The sequence below is a fragment of the Lissotriton vulgaris genome, chromosome 10 (genome assembly GCF_964263255.1).
Source record: "Lissotriton vulgaris chromosome 10, aLisVul1.2, whole genome shotgun sequence".
Classification (NCBI taxonomy): Eukaryota; Metazoa; Chordata; class Amphibia; order Caudata; family Salamandridae; genus Lissotriton; species Lissotriton vulgaris.
In genome coordinates, this window is record NC_141698.1 from 57,989,440 (window position 1) to 58,008,264 (window position 18,825).

At 44.5% G+C, this 18,825-nt stretch overlaps 1 long non-coding RNA gene across 1 annotated transcript in view; it reads left to right on the forward strand.

Annotated features, from left to right (window-relative positions):
* Window positions 1–115: 115 nt before the first annotated feature.
* LOC147684611 (uncharacterized) overlaps window positions 116–18,825 on the forward strand; it is a 28,712-nt gene continuing 10,002 nt past the window's right edge. Inside the window, exons 1-2 of the long non-coding RNA XR_015300739.1 lie at window positions 116–202; window positions 13,822–13,929. This is a non-coding gene — a long non-coding RNA (uncharacterized LOC147684611). The remainder of the gene's footprint in view (window positions 203–13,821; window positions 13,930–18,825) is intronic.

Below are 18,825 nucleotides of genomic sequence, written 5' to 3' on the forward strand. Positions count from 1 at the left end.
CCTCTTCCGTACCGCGGAGCTCCATGGGACGTGGAACTTTAAACGCGAGTGCAACAACAACAAGCTTTATTGGCAAGCGGACAACGTTTGGAGTGAAGACACAAACAAAGGACTACGGCAACCTAGGAGCTGAGCAGAGGACATTGTAAAAGGCTACAACTATCACATTGAAGTGCGGGAATGGAGCAATATGCGGTGACAGGTGCGTGAATGAAGTTTAGCATACGTGAACGAAGAAAAGCCACTGCCTATTTAACCCAAATAGTAGAACGGTATTACTTGGCTAGTCAGTTGGGACATACTTTTTTTGTCTCGTAAGTGCTAGGTTTACTTTTACTTTCAAAATCCTGTAGTTTCTTTCACGTTTCATGAACATTCTTTCGTTCAATGTCAACGTATAGAAGAAGGGTTTGCTACAGGCACACCTTATTTGTGGTATGCTTGAAATATACTTAGCATAGACAGACAGTACTCAGTTATGTCACACTGCGCGATCTTTCCATTTGTGGAATGTTCGGGTTTGGGCATTTCTTATAATCATTCATTACCTTCTGTATTCGATTTTTTAATAAAATCATAAAAGCACATTAAAATACATAATTTCTTCAGAAAAATAATTTGAAACTGTAATAACAATACATGTACATAAAAAAATGAGACCAAATTTCACCTAGTCCATAAATCATTTCCTAACAATCACTCCTGTGAATTATAGCAAGGTGAGTCTAGCCTAATTCATTATTCAAAGTGCTTGTGCAAAAACTAATCAGCAAGTATTTAAACATCTTGGGCCAGATGTAGGAAGCCAAATTGCGATTGCAAACGCTGAAATTCTGTGAATTTCGGCGTTTGCAATTTGGCTTTGTCCAATGTAGGAAGCCAAATTCCTACTCTCAAAATAAGGAATCGCTAAAATTGCGGTTCTTTAATTTGCGCAAGCATTGAGAGAATCTCAATTTGCAATACCCTAAATGCTATGCTAGTAGGCATCGCAAATTGCGATAGTGCCTTAAGGAATCGCAAATTACTACCAACTTCAAGTTGGTGGTAATTTGCGATTTCCTTTAAAAAACACATTTTTGCTTTTTTAAAAGTGCCACGTGGCATACATTCATGCCCTTAAGGCATGTAGATGCGCCACATGTGCACACATGCACATTTCAGGGGTGCAACAGGGTTTCCCTCTGGAACCCTTGCACCCATGAAATTGCGCACACATTTCAGGGGTGCAACAGGGTGTCCCTCTGGAACCCTTGCACCCTTGAAATTGCACACGCAATTTGCGAGTACCTATTGGGTACTCGCAAATTGCATGTGCAATTCCCATTCATTCCTATGGGCCTGGGAAGGTGTTCCTTGATTGCGAATCGCAATTTGCAATTCGCAATTAAGGAATCGCAAAAAATACTGCAATTCCTACCTACATGGCATTTTGCGAGTCCTTAATAGCGATTCCCTAAAAATCGCAATTAAGGACTCGCAAAACTACTTTTACTTACATCTGGCCCTTATCCTGTACCTGTTCTTAACGTCAGTGTCAGGGCAATGACATTTAAAACTGCAGTACACACCCTGGCAGAATAAGTCAGGCCCAATTAAATATTTAAAGTGCTCATGCAAAAACAAAATAGCAAACATGTAAACAACATATTTCATTTCCATATCCTCAGGGCCTGTACAATGACATTTAAAACTACAATACAGATCACAGGTGAGTCATTATTCCCATAATTTTAGCCAGCGTAAATAAATCCTAATAATAGTTATACTCACTTTTGGGCACTGACAGCTGGACTTTGACCTCACACACAGAAGGGGAATAATTCCGCTACCGCCAACTGCACCATTGGGCACTGCAACCAGACATAGGACGGCAGTCACAAAGGAACTCACCACGTTAGAAAATGTTGTTAAAAAACCACTGGTACTAAGGGTATCATAGCCTTTCTATACGATCTTCTCCACACAATACGCTCACAACTTCCCGCCTTATGACGTTTTGGGAACACACACTAGGGCATGATATCACAGGAGAAGAATGGCAGAAGCTGTGGCTGGACATTTACAGGCATAACCACCCCCTAAGCCTCCAGGAAACACATTACAAAATCCTATACGACTGGTACCTATAACCGACAAAGTTGAAGAAATGCTTCCCAAACAGGTCCAATAGCTGCTGGAGGGGATGCGACCTACTGGGTGATTTCCTCCACGTCTGGTGGGATTACCAGAGGATTTGCCCTTTTTGGGCAGAAACCCTAGCACAAATTAAAGAAATCTTGGGATACCCAATTCCAGACACTCCAACTATTGCACAGCTGAGGCTTAGATCTACAATGACAAAATATGAAACAAATGCAGATTAAGGTATACTCTGGCGGCCACGTGTAAGAAATCTGACGTCCCTACTCTGACCCAATGGCATGCCCTACTTTGGCAGGCACTAACAATGGAACAGATGAGTGATATCTTCAGGGACGACTTCAAACTTTTTTAGTATACATGCAGACCTACAATCAGCGCACGCTACAAAGGATTCCACTACATTTAGTAAATACTTCACTGGAGCTGATGGTGATGCTGCGGTGCTTCGTAATGCATTTTTAAAGACGTGTTTTCCATCTTTAGGAATGATAATGGAGGACGCTTAAATACATGCAGGGTAGTCATTATACAGCAGGAGAGAATTCCTAGAGCTTTCTCTGCAGCCCGAGTCCAGTTTGCCAAGTCCACAGACTTCCGGCTCCTCCACCTTTTGTTTTCTCCTCTGTCTGGCTGTGGCGTCACACGTGCTTGTCTGAGGCCTTATCAGTCTGCAGGCTGATTGGTCTCAGTTCAGCAGCGTCTACTATTTTTGCTGGCCATTCACCTCTGCAGTGACTTGTTAAACGCTCCACACTAGTGTGATGCACCTTACATCACTGCCTCCCACCAGGCCACCTCTTGATTCCTCCAGTTCTTCTCTTTTTGTTTTTTTTCACTGTGTGGCCACTGGCTTCGGCTGTTGCTTTACGCACGCTTTTGCTGATTGTAAGCTGGTTTCATCCAGTAGAGTACCTTCAGCTGTTATTGTTAGTCAGTTACATGTGCAGTGACTCCTAAAATGCTCCCTACTGCATGCTGCCATTAACGTTTGTGTCTCCCACCTGAAACTGCTGAATATGTTAGTTTTTATTCCAGCCAGCACTTCTCTAAACTATCAGGAGGTCTGCAGTAGGCGCTGTTGACACTTAGGCAGGGATTACAGACACATCAGCAGGGCCAGTTCTAGGGTTTGTGGGGCCAGGACAAATTAGGAACATGCAAGTGCCCTTTTCATATCTTTTATTAGAACATTGGAATGTTGCGAGCTCCTTTGAAAACAATGGAGTGCTCCGGGCTTATAATGGCTGGTATGAGCCGGGAGCTCCAACATTCCAATGTTTCTTTGTTCACAGCTCTGGCTGTGAACAAAGGCTTCAGGGAGCCTGAGGGGATTCCAATCCTCTCGCGCTCCCTGAAGGCTTTGTTTTTTTGTTAGAACATTCTGTCCTCTAGTGACAGAATGTTCTAATAGCCTTATAGCCCTTCGTAGATGGGCTATACCGCTATTAAAGTCCCTCTCCCTTGTTAAAGGCCCTCGCCTTCGGCTCGGGGCCTTTAACACTGGAGAGGGCCTTTAATAGCCGGTATAGCCCTCTACGGCGGGCTATAAGGCTATATTAATGCCACAGGTTACTGCGAACAGTATACATGACAAAGCAAAAGATGAACAAATAGGGCAAACATTTTAGGCGAAGCAGAGAGTACACTGTAAGTGGCCACTGAAAATACATGCCCAGGCACTAAGTACTTGAAAGGCCATCAAGCATTTAGGGGCATTTGGGGAATTATTTCATAATACTACTTACCTGATTATCAAAACAAAACAGCAAGTACTTCAGAACATGAGCAGAAAGCACAGACTTCCCAGACAATAGGCCCTTGCCCATTAACCAGTTCACACTCACCTCAGAGACAGCTCCAGAGAGCCCCCAATGGTAACCTGAAGGCCTTTCCAGACAAGCCCACCCCCAGCGTGATGTCGGACATTAGATTCTAGAGAAGTGATAATGTCTCCCTCTGGGACATTCCAGGTAGATCACTGTGGTATCAGATGGTACTTTCTAAAAAGGAGATGCACTACAGTGCATTCAGCTAGACAAATGCACCCCCACCCACCCCTTTACCAAATCCTCAGGCCAGTCGACAATGAAAATTAAGAGCTAAAGATAAAATATATATTGTATTCATCCATTCCAGTAGAAGCTTTGCAAATCAACATTTTTCAAACAATCATAACCTTTCTTAAAGCAACTTTATTTGAATCAATCAATCAGCATTTGTAGAGTGCAGCACTGTCACCCCCTAAGGATACCTGGGTGCTGGGATACAAGGCCTCCATCAAAAAGCCAGGTTTAGAATTTGTTTCTGAACTCCACCGGGAAAGGTGTCCTGGGGGGAGGAATGTGTGTTGGCTAGCGGGAGGAGGAAAATGGCAGGAAGAGGGCAAGAACGAGCAGAAAAGGCAAAAAGAAGGCAAGAAACAAGCAGAAAAGACAAAAACGTCAAGAAACAAGCAAACAGCGGGCACAAATTTAGCAGAAAAGGCATTAAGAGGCTAGAAATGAGCAGAGAAGACAGAAACAGGGCAAGAAGCGAACAGAAAAGGCAAAAAGAGGGCAAGAAACGCACAAAAAAGACAAAAAGAGGGCAAGAAACAAGCAGAGAAGGCACAAACAGAGGGCAAGAAACAAGCTGCTTTGTTTAACTATCATTGCAAGCATACGAGTGCCATTTTAGGCAATAACTTGTTTTTAATTTTTTTGCTTATATTCTTTCAATTTATCTTGCAAATGCCGCTCAACTTGTGTATGTGCTGTATTGTGGTTGCATAGGTTGGTGAATGCAAGAATGAATAAGTGATTTATGGATGCAAAGTGCAAAGATGATTGACAGGGTGCATGTCTGATGACGTATTCAGTGCCTAAACCAATCAGTGACTAGAAGTAACTTTAAATTAAAAGCAAGACTTATTGGCTGTGCCAATGCTTGTTAGTTTCCTTTAAGTGGTAGCTGATCGACTTGCCTTGTTGCACATCTTATCAATTAGTTGCGCACACAAGCAAGAAAAGTGTGCACACCAACATTCTATTGCCGCATATAAGAAAGACAAGCACTGGCGTTGCCAATAGGTCTTGCAGTAGGAAAGTTGGAGCTATTAGTTTTGTAAATGACAAAGCCCTTTATGTTTTTAAAATGAAAACAAAAATAAAAGGCATTGTTATTTGCAATTGTAATAGCTCCAACTTTCCTACTGCGAGACCTATTGGCAACGCCAGTGCTGTTTATATAAGGATCTGCAGACGTATGGCAACTTTAGCTGCGAATTCTAGAGTTCTGCGATTAGGCTGCACTTTTGACGTAGAGCCAAGATTCGCCCAGAGTTAGCACTGCGCTCCAAAAGTATTAAATAAACTTATGTCGACGTTTTAGGTTTCGTTTTTTCCGTTGCTGCCATAGGCTACTCGGTCAGCCGGTTTTAACATTTAAGGCAACGGCGGTTTGCATGCTCAGATTTTGAGCTCACGTTTACGTTGTTCAAAACGGAACTGTAAGTTAAAGGGTACAAGGTGCTGTAAGCTAAAACGCAGGCATGACAGAGCTCACCCGCCATGTTCGTATCTGCCAATGCTTCGACAGCTCACATACGGTCGAGTCTTCGATATTAAGCACGATGCGAGAACTGGTTGTGTCACATTTTGGAGTAGTTCGATTCTGGAGCACAGTTCTATGAAATAGGGTTAACGTTTTGTAACTGCGTGCAAACATACATTCTCACAATGGGTCACATTAAAATGTCAACTTTCGAAAGTTACTTTGATGCCATTTAGGAGCACGTTAAGGTCATATATGCACATATCTGGGAGACAGAAGCATTACATTGCTTGACATTCCACTAGAGGGCATAAACATGGTTTCTGTTTTTCAGAGTGCGGGCAGAATCATGGCGAAACGAGCGGGCCTAGTTCCACAGTAGCCCGCCACATTGGCATTTTGCCAGTTTCAACCAGTTTCTTCTAGTACGGCTACTCGGCAACTTAACGTAAACGTGCCTCAGTAAAACAAATCTAAGACATCCATCCAACCACCTTATATGGATTTGTATCTAAAAAAATGTTTAAAGTGGTAACAGAACAAAAAATGCAAAACCCTTATTTACAATTACTGGAGTTCAATAACTTTCAACGTTTTACACAGGAGAACACAGAAATGTTTAAGTCTTACGCAACACAAAGGTGTGCATACGGCAGAAATACGTATGTCACGTGGGAAATAGGCAATTATAAACACTTAATTCGCAGAGGACAGATAACAAGGGAGGAGGATGGCAACTTTCCAAAAATGTCAATGAGTGGCATTTTATGTCAAAATATTTACAATATGTGACTCGCTCTAACATGCTAACGTATCGGGTGAGCTTAAAAGGCAATGTGCAAGGAAAGTGCTGAAAAGGGTGACGTTGCAGCGTTAGGTACATAAAGCTGTGTAGCAGAATGGAGGGCGGGCAGAATCAAAGAAAAACACACGAAAGAAATAGAAAAGGAACGACGGAACAGTGGGATAGGAAACACCTATGAAAAAAGGAGACACAAAGGAAAATAAAGGAATGCAACGAAAAAGAAGAAAAACTATACGTGAGAAAAAATGAATTGCAGTGGAAAGAGGATAAAAGAGAAAATACAGCGATAAAGGAAAAAAATAAAGACAAGTACGGGAAATGCAAGCGGCGGGGGGGTGGGTTGGGTTCACAAGGGAGAGAACAACACGAGTGGTGGGGGAAAACCACGAGGGAGACAGCAACACAGGAAGAAGTACACGAAGGAGGCAGCAACGAGAGAAGCACACAAGGGAGACATGGGGGAAGCTGGTAATTAGGGGAGGAGAAGCCGCACAGCACACGCTGGGAGAAGCCCTTTGATGTGCTGTGCGGCCGTGAAGAAATGCAATTAGGAGGGAGGCTGATGCGCGTGCTTGTTTGGTCACATGATTCACGTGAACGTAAAAAAAAACCACACGAACGAAACCCTTGGTTTCACGAGCATTTTGAGGACATGAATTCTTGCTCCGCTCAATGTGCTTGCGCGCATTGATAGGTCGCGAGACCTAAAAAATTAGAGGGACCATTGATGGGGACCCCTACTAAGTTACCTCTCAAAAGGCCTACCACTATTTACATGTCGCAAACCCAAGCATCACACCTCTTTCTATTCTAACCACCCTTCTATACAGTACTCACTCCACCCCCACAAGACAATAGACCCGCAGCCTTGTCAGATGCAGCACCAATCCTGTTGGCCAATGACACATCCAAATACCATTTGAGTACCAAGTTTCATTTCGGTTACTTACCTAAGTTACGTACTGTTTTGATAAGAGTGGGAGGGGGGAAGGTGGGGAGGGGTTTGGGGCTTGCAGAGATAACACTGCAAATATGAGCGAAACAGGGACAGCCAAAATGTTACGAAAGCTGTATTTTGCAATAGCAATGTAAGTTGAAATGAGTGTCCTCATGTTATCAATATATTTCAAGCCTCATTGAAAATTCCACAATAAAAAGAAGTTTGACCAAAAAAAGTAATCTGTAAGAAGGAGAGATAACATGGACAAAATAACATAAAATGACTAATGGTTTGACAAGATGTCCCGTCACAGGTGCAGCGTGGCAATGAAGAAAACCAGGATCCTGTAATGGGGAAAGCCCCTAAAAAGAAATCATGTTAAGTCCTAGCCGTACTAGATAAAATATGTGTTGCAGGGCATTAATCCACAAAAGTTTGGGTTTCATGCCATTACATGTAGGAACCAAAGTATAATGCTGGACTGTTACCATGTTAATTGCTATCTCCAGCCTTATATTATCTCTTAATTCCAAGTACTGTGATTTAACCTGCGCCTTGGAGGAGGAATTGATGGCGGTTCGGTTAACCCCAAAAAAAATTTCATCCCAATATCTTGGACTGCTTCTTTTCATAGTTGAGCCAGGGGATAGATTGTGCACTGTTTAGTTTCAAATAGTCTTCCACTCTGTCGCATGTGAACTTTAACTTTGGTACAGACCAAGATTAACCCATAACAAAATAGGTGCCCGTCCCATAAAATCTTCTAAAACCCATAGCCCTACCTCATTGTGAGTGATGATCCTCGAAGTCCGACCAAAAACGTATTTTTAACTGACTGCAAGTGATTCCCGGAGGCAAAACACCACACTCCACTGCAAATGTGGCCATAGAATCGCACTTGCGTTTGTAGAGCATCACTAATTCCCTCGGGGGCTGTGACCCAGTTTGTTTGAAAATCTAAAAACTGTTTCAAATGTTTCTTCCATCTGCTGAGATCTCTGAGTTATGAGTCTGTCCCAGCTCACGTTTGCAGAAAAAAGGATACCGAAATAACTAAAATTTGGGATCTTCAAAATGGGTATTCCTCCCACCATGAATTTGCAGAATGAGTGTTTTTTGGATCACTAGTCAAAATATATGATTTTTTATAAGTAACCTTGAGTTTCAAATCTGTCATAAAAGAATGAAAACCGTCCAATAAAATGTGTAAACCATTTGCGGTGCAAGATAACAGCACAGCATCGTCCCCATAAAGCAGATCATGGATAGATCGGTCACCAATTTTTGGTGTATCAGGGGTTAGTGTCTTTAAAAAGGCATGACATGCGCTAGTATAAAATAAGAAAAAGAAAAGAGGCCACCATGCATCCTCGTTTAACCTCCCTCGTCACTTGAATGGGGGGCGTCTGATCACCGTCTTGAGAGTATCAGACCCTCATTGTGGTGTTTTGTTGCAACCGTTTCAAAATAATCAATGAGGGGTCAACACCTGCTTGCACCATAATGTCTCATAGGGCACATTAATCACAGAAACCACAGTACTTACCACAGTTAAGGAAATGAGGAACAACAGGGCACCAGCGCCGATGGCGTGATCAAAACAGCGCAAGAATTTTGGCAGACTATACCAACGCCACTCCACAACTATGCGTTTGCAACATCAATAATACCGTTGTCCTGGAGGGGCTCAATTCTCTTCCCCATTCAGAAAAAGGGAGACCGCTCCAGCCCAGCAAACTATAGGCTCATTGCTCTCTTAGATTTAGAAGCAACAGCCTATGCACACATCTTTTTAAAAGAGCTAGAAACATGGGCATTCTGGGAATCAGGAAATCCTGCTGTTGCACCAACCAGGCTTATGGATAACATCTTAGCCCTGGCGTATCTCTTCACACAAGCCGTTAGGAGGAAGAAACCCCCTCTGTTCTCTTGCTTCATGGACTATACGCCACCTTCGATAAGGTGGACTGGGCAGGCTACGGGGGAAGCGAACCGCCCGCGGGATTCCACCACAGCTCCTCATGGCGATCTCATCACTATACCAAGGAACATGGGTCCGGATAAAAACAAGCCATATCCATGACACCTCCTAGTCTTAACATATTTGCCTAGGAAAAGAGACAAAATAGGGCTTGTTTGATTGTACCCAGGCCTGAGTGAAACCCATAATGAGCCTCTGAAAAGAGGGTTCTTTCTACCGCTCACCCTTTCAGCCTCCCTAAGATCACCCTACCAAAGATCTTTAACGGAGCAGTCGATAAGGGAGTTGGCCGGTAGTTTGACTGGTCATTTTTATTACCTTTTTGTTACGGGGCGGGTGTCCGTAGGAGCGCTGAACACCAGTGAGACTGGGAATATGGTGCTACTGTATTTTTATTGTATTCTTCAACAGTCCAAACAATATTACTGGGGTCCTCCCCGGGTTGGGGCTGCTTCTTCTTTCAGTAGCTGTACCCCCGAGGTAAACAAAAAGGGGGAGGAGACCGTACTGCTTCCACCGTGCTTCTGAGGTCATGGTATCGGAGAATTGCTTGAACCCAAAACAGAAAGAAATAACAAGGGGATCAGTTGGGAGGAAGCAAAACACTTCCTGACGAGGGGTAGCGTGAGTGAGGGATGAAACACCAGGACGCCAACACCATGTGGACCCTGTTGTGACCTCCCTCTCTAACACCGCCCTCCCCTCCCAATGCCCGGGAAATCCCTGAAGCTTCGCCCGTACCTTGTTAAGCCACCCTGCTCCTGGAGGGTGGCGGGCGGAACGCGGTTTCTTTGGCCTCCTGGCTTGACTTCTTCGTCGGGAACAGCACTTCCTTGTTCGTCACTCTTCAGTTCTTCCAGCCTCCGCAATCTCCACGCTTCTGGTCCCTCTTTCGGTTCGTATCCGCCTTACGTCCGGTGCTCTCTCCTCTTGTTCCGTCCGGCGGTGCTTCTGATAGGGTGGTCGTAGGAAATGTCATCAGCCATGCCTCCGGGGACTCCTCCGATGGATTTCCCCTGATGGGCTCCAGACCAGCCTGCACATAAGGCAACAGTAGTCCGTTAACTTTTTCAGCGGGGTCATGAGGCAAAGCAATTCCCCTGTCAGCTGAGGATTCCTGACACTTTTTAGGTCTCGGCCTGCGTCGCACTGCGTAAGCAGTAGGCAGAGTCCAAGATTTTATGTTTTGGCTACAGTGGGGCTTGAACCCGCCCCTCTTCTTCATTGGCTGGCTTCCTAAATGGAGGCCAGCGATTTATAGGAGAGGGGCGTCACTCTGTTCAAGCCCCGTCTTATTGCGATTCGGCGGCGTGTTTTTTGCAGTTTTTAAGCCGTGACGTCATCCGTCACTCAACTGCTAAAAACACGCCCCCGAATCGCAAAAATGTCGGAGCTTTGCGGCAGCCATTTCAGGCCGCCCGCCGCCCGAAGAAGTTGTCCTCAGGTGAGTGCTTGTTCTGTCCGTCACTGCCCCATGATGCCTCATTCTCCCTCTTACTCTCTCTCCCTTACTTGTGTGCCGCAGCCTCTCTTTTGATCTGTGCACTTTCCCTCAACCTTGTTCTAATGTTCACTCTCTCGCCCTCTAGATTCTTTGACTTTTTCCCTCGCTGTCTTTCTCACGGACATATTACATCTCTCTGCCAGTCACTCTGCTTGTTCTTTGTGCTTCGTCTGTGTTCCTATGTTGATAAGAGTTGTCATTCTGCGCAGCACCAGTGATGTAAAATTCTATTCCTTCCTGTGCTTAATTTGTGCCGGTGCATAAAATATTTAACGTTGGACGCCGTGCCCGAATGCGTGGGTGAGGTCCCTATAGAAGCTACAAATCACAATTGAAAAATTATTTTTTTTGCCAGCCCGTGTCCGTTCCTCCTTGGCGCAGAAGTCTTTCCCCTTGAGGAGTTGGACAAATGCAGATCAGACCAGTTTGCCCAGTTTTGACCCCCCCCCCCACCTCCCTTCCCCCCGTACTGCGCAGGCGCAGCGGCGCTGCTCTGTCGAGTCCACCCATAAGCAGCAGCGTGTGCTGCTCTGACTACTCAGCAGCGGCCTCGAAAACCAAAGGCAAAGTAAGTAACGATTCGATCACTTTAATATGTGGTAGTTTTGTAGTGTGAAGCAAGTGTGTTTTTAATGGCTGAGGACGAGTACATGCAAGGCACACATATGGCGGGTTTGAGTCTGCATGTAGTGCTCAGTAGGGTTATCAATGCCCCCTTGTCGATGCCAGTGGGTGGTGGGCATTGGTATATTGATTAGTGATCTGACTGCTGGAAAATATTGGAGCAAGTTCTTTAGGTTTGGATTCATTTTTCTCTTGTTCCCAGGGCACTTCTTACACCAGGCAGGATTAATAAAATATACCCTGGAGCCTCAGCTGCCCCGATGTGGGGCGAAGGGGGCAGAGCTGTTGCATTTGATGTGGGATTGTGAGCGCCTCCGGCTCTGGGGGGAGATTGACTATATTAATGACGTCACTGAACGCCATATTCTGCATTCACCGGTGACGTGTTTGTGGGGCTGTTCCCACGTCTAGCAAAGTATGAGGGCTGCTCTAGATTTATAGGCTTGGATTTGATTTTAGCAAAGCGCCTTATAACCATTGAATGGATGTGGGGAGGGTTGAGGGGCGGGGTCCCTTTCTGCTTTGATCTCTACCAGCGGTACTCCTGGTTTCGCGCAGTAGGTATTAGTCGGTGAGCCCCGCCCACGCCCCCTCCCTGGTGCTTTCCACCCTGTGTTACGTGGCAGGCTCCCTTTAGTTCTCCGCATGACCTTTTGTACACCTTGGAGCAGCAGATGTGAGACAACCGGTGGACTCGGCGGGGGAGGGGCTGCTAAAGGTTGAATGGTTTACTGTGCAGTCATTTGCTGATGCTGTTTATGGTAATACTGATTCTCTGGCAGTGGGCTGTGGGGGGTGCATACATGCTGCATCCATGCCTACTGTTGGATGTGTGTGTTGGGCTCTGTGTTTGTAGCTTTTTTTGTAGGCGGGTCTGTGAGGGTTGCTCTGTGTGTGTGTAGGTGGGTCTGAGTGAGGGTGGCTCTGTGTGTGTGTAGGTGGCTCTGTGTGGGTGGCTTTGTGTGCGTGGCTCTGTGTGTGGGTGCAAATGCAGTAGGTCTCGCATTTGGGGGAGATTAAGCTATTGGCATTGTAAATGACAATGCTATTTATTTATGTTTTAAAAACATAAATAAAAATAATGTCGTGAGCAATGCCAATAGCTCTAACTTTAACAATGCCGAGACCATTGCATTGTAAATGCTTGTTTATATATGGGTATAGTCACAGACTTTATCCAGGAGCCTGGCAGGCCTGTGATAATTAGCGCTTTAAATACGTTTGTAATTATAGGTGTCCATAAATCAAGATTATACTTAAAAAGCTGTACTTGAACTCTGTTTGGGCCAGTTGCCTTTCCTGAGACTGAATGACATATGACTTTCTTCACTACCCCCATTGTTATCAGTTAGCAAAAATGTGCCAGGTCCTCAAAGTTAAAAGTAAAATCCCCCCCCTATCCAAAACAGTTGCAACCCTCCCTTTCTCAGTTAAAATCTTCCAGAAATTATCATTTTAGGGAGTTAGAGCCTAATGGTGTGTCTCTTTCATGCGCTGTTTGCTTGCTGTTTGCCTTAATAGCATCTGTACTTTTCAAGTTAGCGTAGTAGAGGATATTAATAAATTATACATCTGCCTTTGGCACCATGGATGGGAAATTCTGAAGCGTGCTACCAACCAAGTGGGATCCGTGTGTGCTGCCATACTGTGATGTGAGAGCCAAGGCGTGACACCACAACCCCTCTGTCTTCATTGTTTGGGATTTTCTTGAAAAGTGAGTTGTTGAACTGTTTCCTGTTGTGAGAAAATGCCCCTTTTTGTTTGATCAGTGCTGACTTTTATTGCTGGTTATTGAACTCTGCACCCTGGGACACTGCTGTCCAGTGCCCAGCGTATGTGCCCTGACCCCTAACACATGTAGACATTGGCTAATCGATGATTGGCATATCTAACTCTCCTCTAAGGCCATATTATATGGTGTAGAAATTACAAACATGGCCTAGGAAGTTAAATGTCACCTGTAGACTGCAGAACATATTGTGCCATTCACTAAAATGGCAAGGAAAAGTAGCTTCAGGCTTACCATTGAAGTCTGACTGCTGCAGTTTAAACCTGCAGAGCGACCAGTTAAATAACCCCTTCTAACAAGATAATATCTCTCTTTTAAATATTAGCAAGTCACCACTATGTAAGCTTTGTTGCCCACAAGGTAGGGTGCATGGCATTTAAAAGTGGACATGTTGAAAATGATTACCATGTCCCTACAGTTACACAGTGTCCTATAAAGCTGTTTTCATTTTTGCAGGCTAGCTAAAAAAACACAGTTTTTACTTTACATGCATTCAATCCAGACTTTGACAATGAAGACGGACAAGGCCAGGCACTTGACAGGGACATACAAGGAAGTGAAGTCAAATACAGAGAAGTATGATCCGGAAGAAGGAGGAGTAAGTAAGGAAGTAAGTATTTTATTCGCATAATTAATTAAAATCATTGCAATTTGTACAGACAATAGTTGGGATTAAAAGAAAAAAAAGAAAAACTGTAAACACATATAAGAAGGGGGAGGTAATTTTGGGGATTAAAGTTCATTCTTGGGATAATAAATTTTTGATTCCTAACATAAATTTTACAAAGCGAGTGGCCATCTGAGGTGAGTCACCCCTTAAACACAGTTCTAATGATTCATGACATGTCCTAATGTTGAAAGAAAGCCAGATCGGACGAAGCCATAAGACTCGTAGGGCAATCAAAGATCTACAAATGCACAGGATGTGAATTCGATTTTTTTCCTCTAGATTGCAAAAACGGCATTTTGTGGAAATTCTTTTTTTATATCCTTGTCCATATTTGTACGCCGTTAGTGGAATTAGGCCAAACCGAAACCGCATTAATTGGTGCTTGATATGTAGTTTCATTGGTAATGAGAGGTAGAGCGGTAATGTTTTGGGAGCGTAGAGTTTAGAGGCCCACCTGCCGTAGAGGTTCTTTGATACTGATTGGGCATCATTTTCGTAAGACAGAGTTTTTGCTTGTTTAGTCAAGAGTTTTGATGTCATCTCTATGGGTAGCGAAGCTGACCATATGTCTTGGGCTTTTAGTGAGTCCAAGCAATATGACAGATATTTGTTCCAAGATGTATCCGGATTGCTGAGTAATAACCATATAGTGCTCTTTAAAGTATGGGGGCGAGCTAGTTTTGTCTTTAGACTATAAGCAATAAACCTCGCACTCAGTGTTGGGAGGACAAAAAAAATTCCATTCAGATTTGAGCATGAGAGGTCGAGTTTGGTAGTAAAAACACTCTGCGAAAGCATGCTGACTGAGCTCTATCTAGCCAGCAGGACATTTTGTCTTTGTAGGTTATAGCACCGAAAGCTATTGTCGGCAGAAGTTTTACGCCTATCAGTCTTATTAGTGGGGCGAGATCAGGAGAGTGGAGGGCGCTCTTTGTTCTAATGAAAGCTCCCTCCAAACTTCGGACGACACTCTGCATTGCAGTAATGTGCGCGGTCGATCTCCCCTTCTGATGTATCCAAACACCCAAATATTTGTATGTAGAGACTGATTCCAGTGCCTTGTCCTCGATAACCCAAGTGCTTTTTCTTGTTTTCAAGGATGAAACTGTCATAACTTTCGTTTTGGCAATGTTAATCTCCAGTATATTGATGTTACAGTACTGCACGAATGAGTTGAATAATCTTTGGAGGCCCACCTGGGTCTGATCGAGTAAGATGGTATCGTCAGCATACTGCAGGGTTTGAATCTTTGTTAGTTCGATTCGCAGGGAGAAAGCTCGACATCTGGCTAGGCATTTAGGGAGGTCTGCTAAGTACAGGTTGAAAAGTAGGGGTGCAAGGATACATCCTTGTTTTAGGCCTCTGTTGGTGAAGATTTTGTTAGTTGTTGTCCATCTCGAGGTGAATCTTATTTTCACCCAGGTATCTGTATGTAGCGCAAGGAGAGCTTTCAGTAAGGAAGAAGGAGGAGACTCCGGCTGACATCGGACAGCTGCAACTCGCGGAGGACGCTACAGGGAAAGGAACCAGTCCAGCTGATTACCACGAGTCGTTGGGATCCCGAGCCGAAGCCATAAGAAGTCGACGATCCCATAGCAGCAGAAAACCCGAGGAGAGCCAAAGGACTGCTGGCAGGATGCTTCTCCCGGCCACACTCCAGGAGGAGCGTGGATAGCACAGGTGTGTGATCGGCTGCAGTTCCTCAGATATTCAAAGGTTATACTTATTTCAAGGAACTATAACTCTTGCTCCCGCCACGTAGTGTTGTTAGCAGTGATGTCATTTCAGATCTTACAGTAATGTTATCAAAGATGTTATTGAACATGTCATGAGTGATGTTATATGTGAGGTAATTAGCAGTATATGGTGAGGCCACGTGCCCCACTCCCCTTTCGTTAAAGTTCGGCCCCAGAGGATGGGATCACTGGTGCCCAATTGAGGTAAGGGGAGGAAGGCCACAAGCCACCTCCTCTTAAATATGCATTTTTCCCCGGGGTGGGGCCCCCTCACCCCAAGAGTGGCTCAGGTAGGTTGGTCCAATCACATCCCCTCCCAAATATTTTATAGGAATGACAATGACATCTGGGCTCTGGCCCACCACTGGGGTAGAAATATTAAAATTAAAAAAGATGGCAGCCGGCATTTTGCTTTTTTTAATGGCACAACCTTTGAGGAAAGCAGATTGAGTGCCGGTGGTGTTGTAGGGTGCTCCACGCAAACACAGGAACTACAAAGAGTTCCCTGCTTCCTCTTTTGCATAATTTATATGGCACTCCAAGACTGAAAGGGTACTGTATATATATAGTTATGATTGCTTTTCCCAAGACAAGGTGTTTTTTAGTTTGCTAATAACTTTGGCGCTGTTTGACGAATCTTCACGAAACTTTCCACACAAAAAATACCATTCACTGCACGTCCTTCCCGGAGAGTTTTCACTGTAATCCTTCAAGTGGGAGGTGAGAAAAAAGTGGTGTCCCAGAATGCAAAATTCTGATGCATTTTCCATAGAGTATTTTAAGAAGCTTTATTACACAGATAGTGCTTTTATGATTTGGTGTAAATCTGTTCTCTGAGAAATTAAGGTTAAAAAATAATTGTTTATCTGGATGGTTAGGACTCTCGAGAGTCAATTCAATTCAATACTTTATTTCTGCTTACATTACCATGAAAGTCCATGCAACATGCAATCATTTTACTACCACATTAAAATAGGAAAGCTGATAATACTATAAATAAGCCTAAAAGTAGTTAAAACTTCAACACATACATTATATTAAAACAGAGATTTTGAGCCAATACGATGGTGATTCCCAATCTGAGTGCCGCAGGACCCAGGGGCCTCTTTAAAACTAGCCAGGGGTGCTGCGCACCAAGGGTTTCTGATTTTTAGATTTCATGTGATAATTGCCGCTTAACATCACAGAAATGTGAGTTTTTCTGTAAAAGCATAAATCCTCGTTTTCCACAAGATGGTAGCAGAGCATTCATTATTAAGAGTGCAGATGTGAATGTTACTAGTCCCTCCTGCCTGCAGCAGTGGTTCCTGCTCTGACCTGCATTTCCTCCTGGAGGAGGGGAGGCTTCCTCAGAGTCAGGTGCACATCTGTGGGGATGATGTCAGCCTCTGGACTGTGCTGAGATATTCCAAGAATGCTAAAAAAGCCTTGTCCTTTCACACATGGAAAGGTCAAAGGCTGATCAGCCCTAATTGGTCCCTTCATGTTGGGTTACCCTCCTACTTGCACCCAGAAACACTACTCCGAATAGGGTTTTTTATGTGACCTTGGTCCTATTGGTTGGAGCTGCCCTTTTTCATTGGCGAGTCACAAGGCCTGTTGACCATCATCTAGATATGATTGTATACATAACTTTGGACCAGGGTCTCCTTACATTTATAAGGGATTTTTAAAGGGAGAGATTAGTGCTGCTGATCTCTCCTGCTTTAACCCTCCATCCTGGTTCCAGTACAAGATAAGCACCTGGTGTAGAACAAGGCCTTCCGGGTCTTCTGAGGTCGAATTAATGCTTGACTTCCTTAACATAGAGGCTTGCGATCATGTGTTTCCACATCTGGAATTTGCTACCCCAAACCCTGCTCAGGAACAAGCTAAAGACACACCTCCTTTACACCTTTGCTGCGGCGGCTATTCCACCGCAGCGCTAAGGGGGCGGGGGGCCGCGTGGCGCGCCCATGCTGGTGACGGAACCGCTCCGTCACCAGCCTCGGTTGAGCTGTGCCCATGACGGAGCGGTTCCGTCATGGCCCCGCCCGCTCAATGGAACGCCCAGCACAGGCGCGGAATCCGCGCCGCGCAGGCGCGGCTAGCGGGCCAAGACGGAACCACTCCGTCATCAGCACAGCGGTACCGCGGCTGATGACGGAGCGGTTCCGTCATCAGTGTCGAAGGTGTTAAACAGCTCTACATCACAATGCAGTAACAGTTCACTTCTTTGAGAACCCCGCGTCTCTCAAACCACTGCATGGAGCCCCTTAGTGGATTAAATCTACAATTATAAAACCTTTATCAGCTTCATCCCAATTATTTTCTGGGAGAAATGTGGAAGTACACCCAAGGCCAGGCTTACATCCACACATCTGCAAAAAAAATGTCACATAAGGGGGAGCCGCAGACAATGGCCAATAGGAGTCATGGGTTGAAAAAGTTTGGGAACCACTGCAATACGATGTTTAAATCTGGTGATCCTACTACCCCCCTCAACTGTAAAGCTCTTTCAATAAAATGTTGTCCTCGGTGGCCTTTTTAAAGTGCAAGTGCATCTTACGGTTAATAGCATATTCTACCAAAATAAACATACCACTAAAATGTCACCTTTAACTTAGTGGATCAAATTCTCCACTCCCATAATAAGAATCTAAATGCACTAAACACAATTATGTCATATCTGATTATTTTGGATGCATCTCAGTGAGTCTTGCGGAGTACCAATCTAGAAATAGAGCATTCCGATTCGCCTAGGGAGCTTTTTTTCCCCCATGGGCCAATTTGCTCCTAATTGACTATCGTCAACATGAGAAAAATGTTGCTGGCAGCTATTACAGGATTTGTGGACATACTGCTCTGTCCTGAGGTTTATTTAAAAACTAGAATGTGGGGCAGATTAGGGATACTCTGACCCCTAGGCACTTTGGGGGGGGGGGGGCATAGTAAACTTCCCCTCTGGGGACTAAACACAAAAATGTTGGCACTTTTTGCCACACTCCCGTGGGTGCCCTGTGAGATTGCTGCCCAAAACCCACATGGTGGCCCAGGCAGCATTCTTTAATTAAGGGGAGGAGAGCGTATGGCCCTCCTCCCTGACCCATTATAGGCCGTT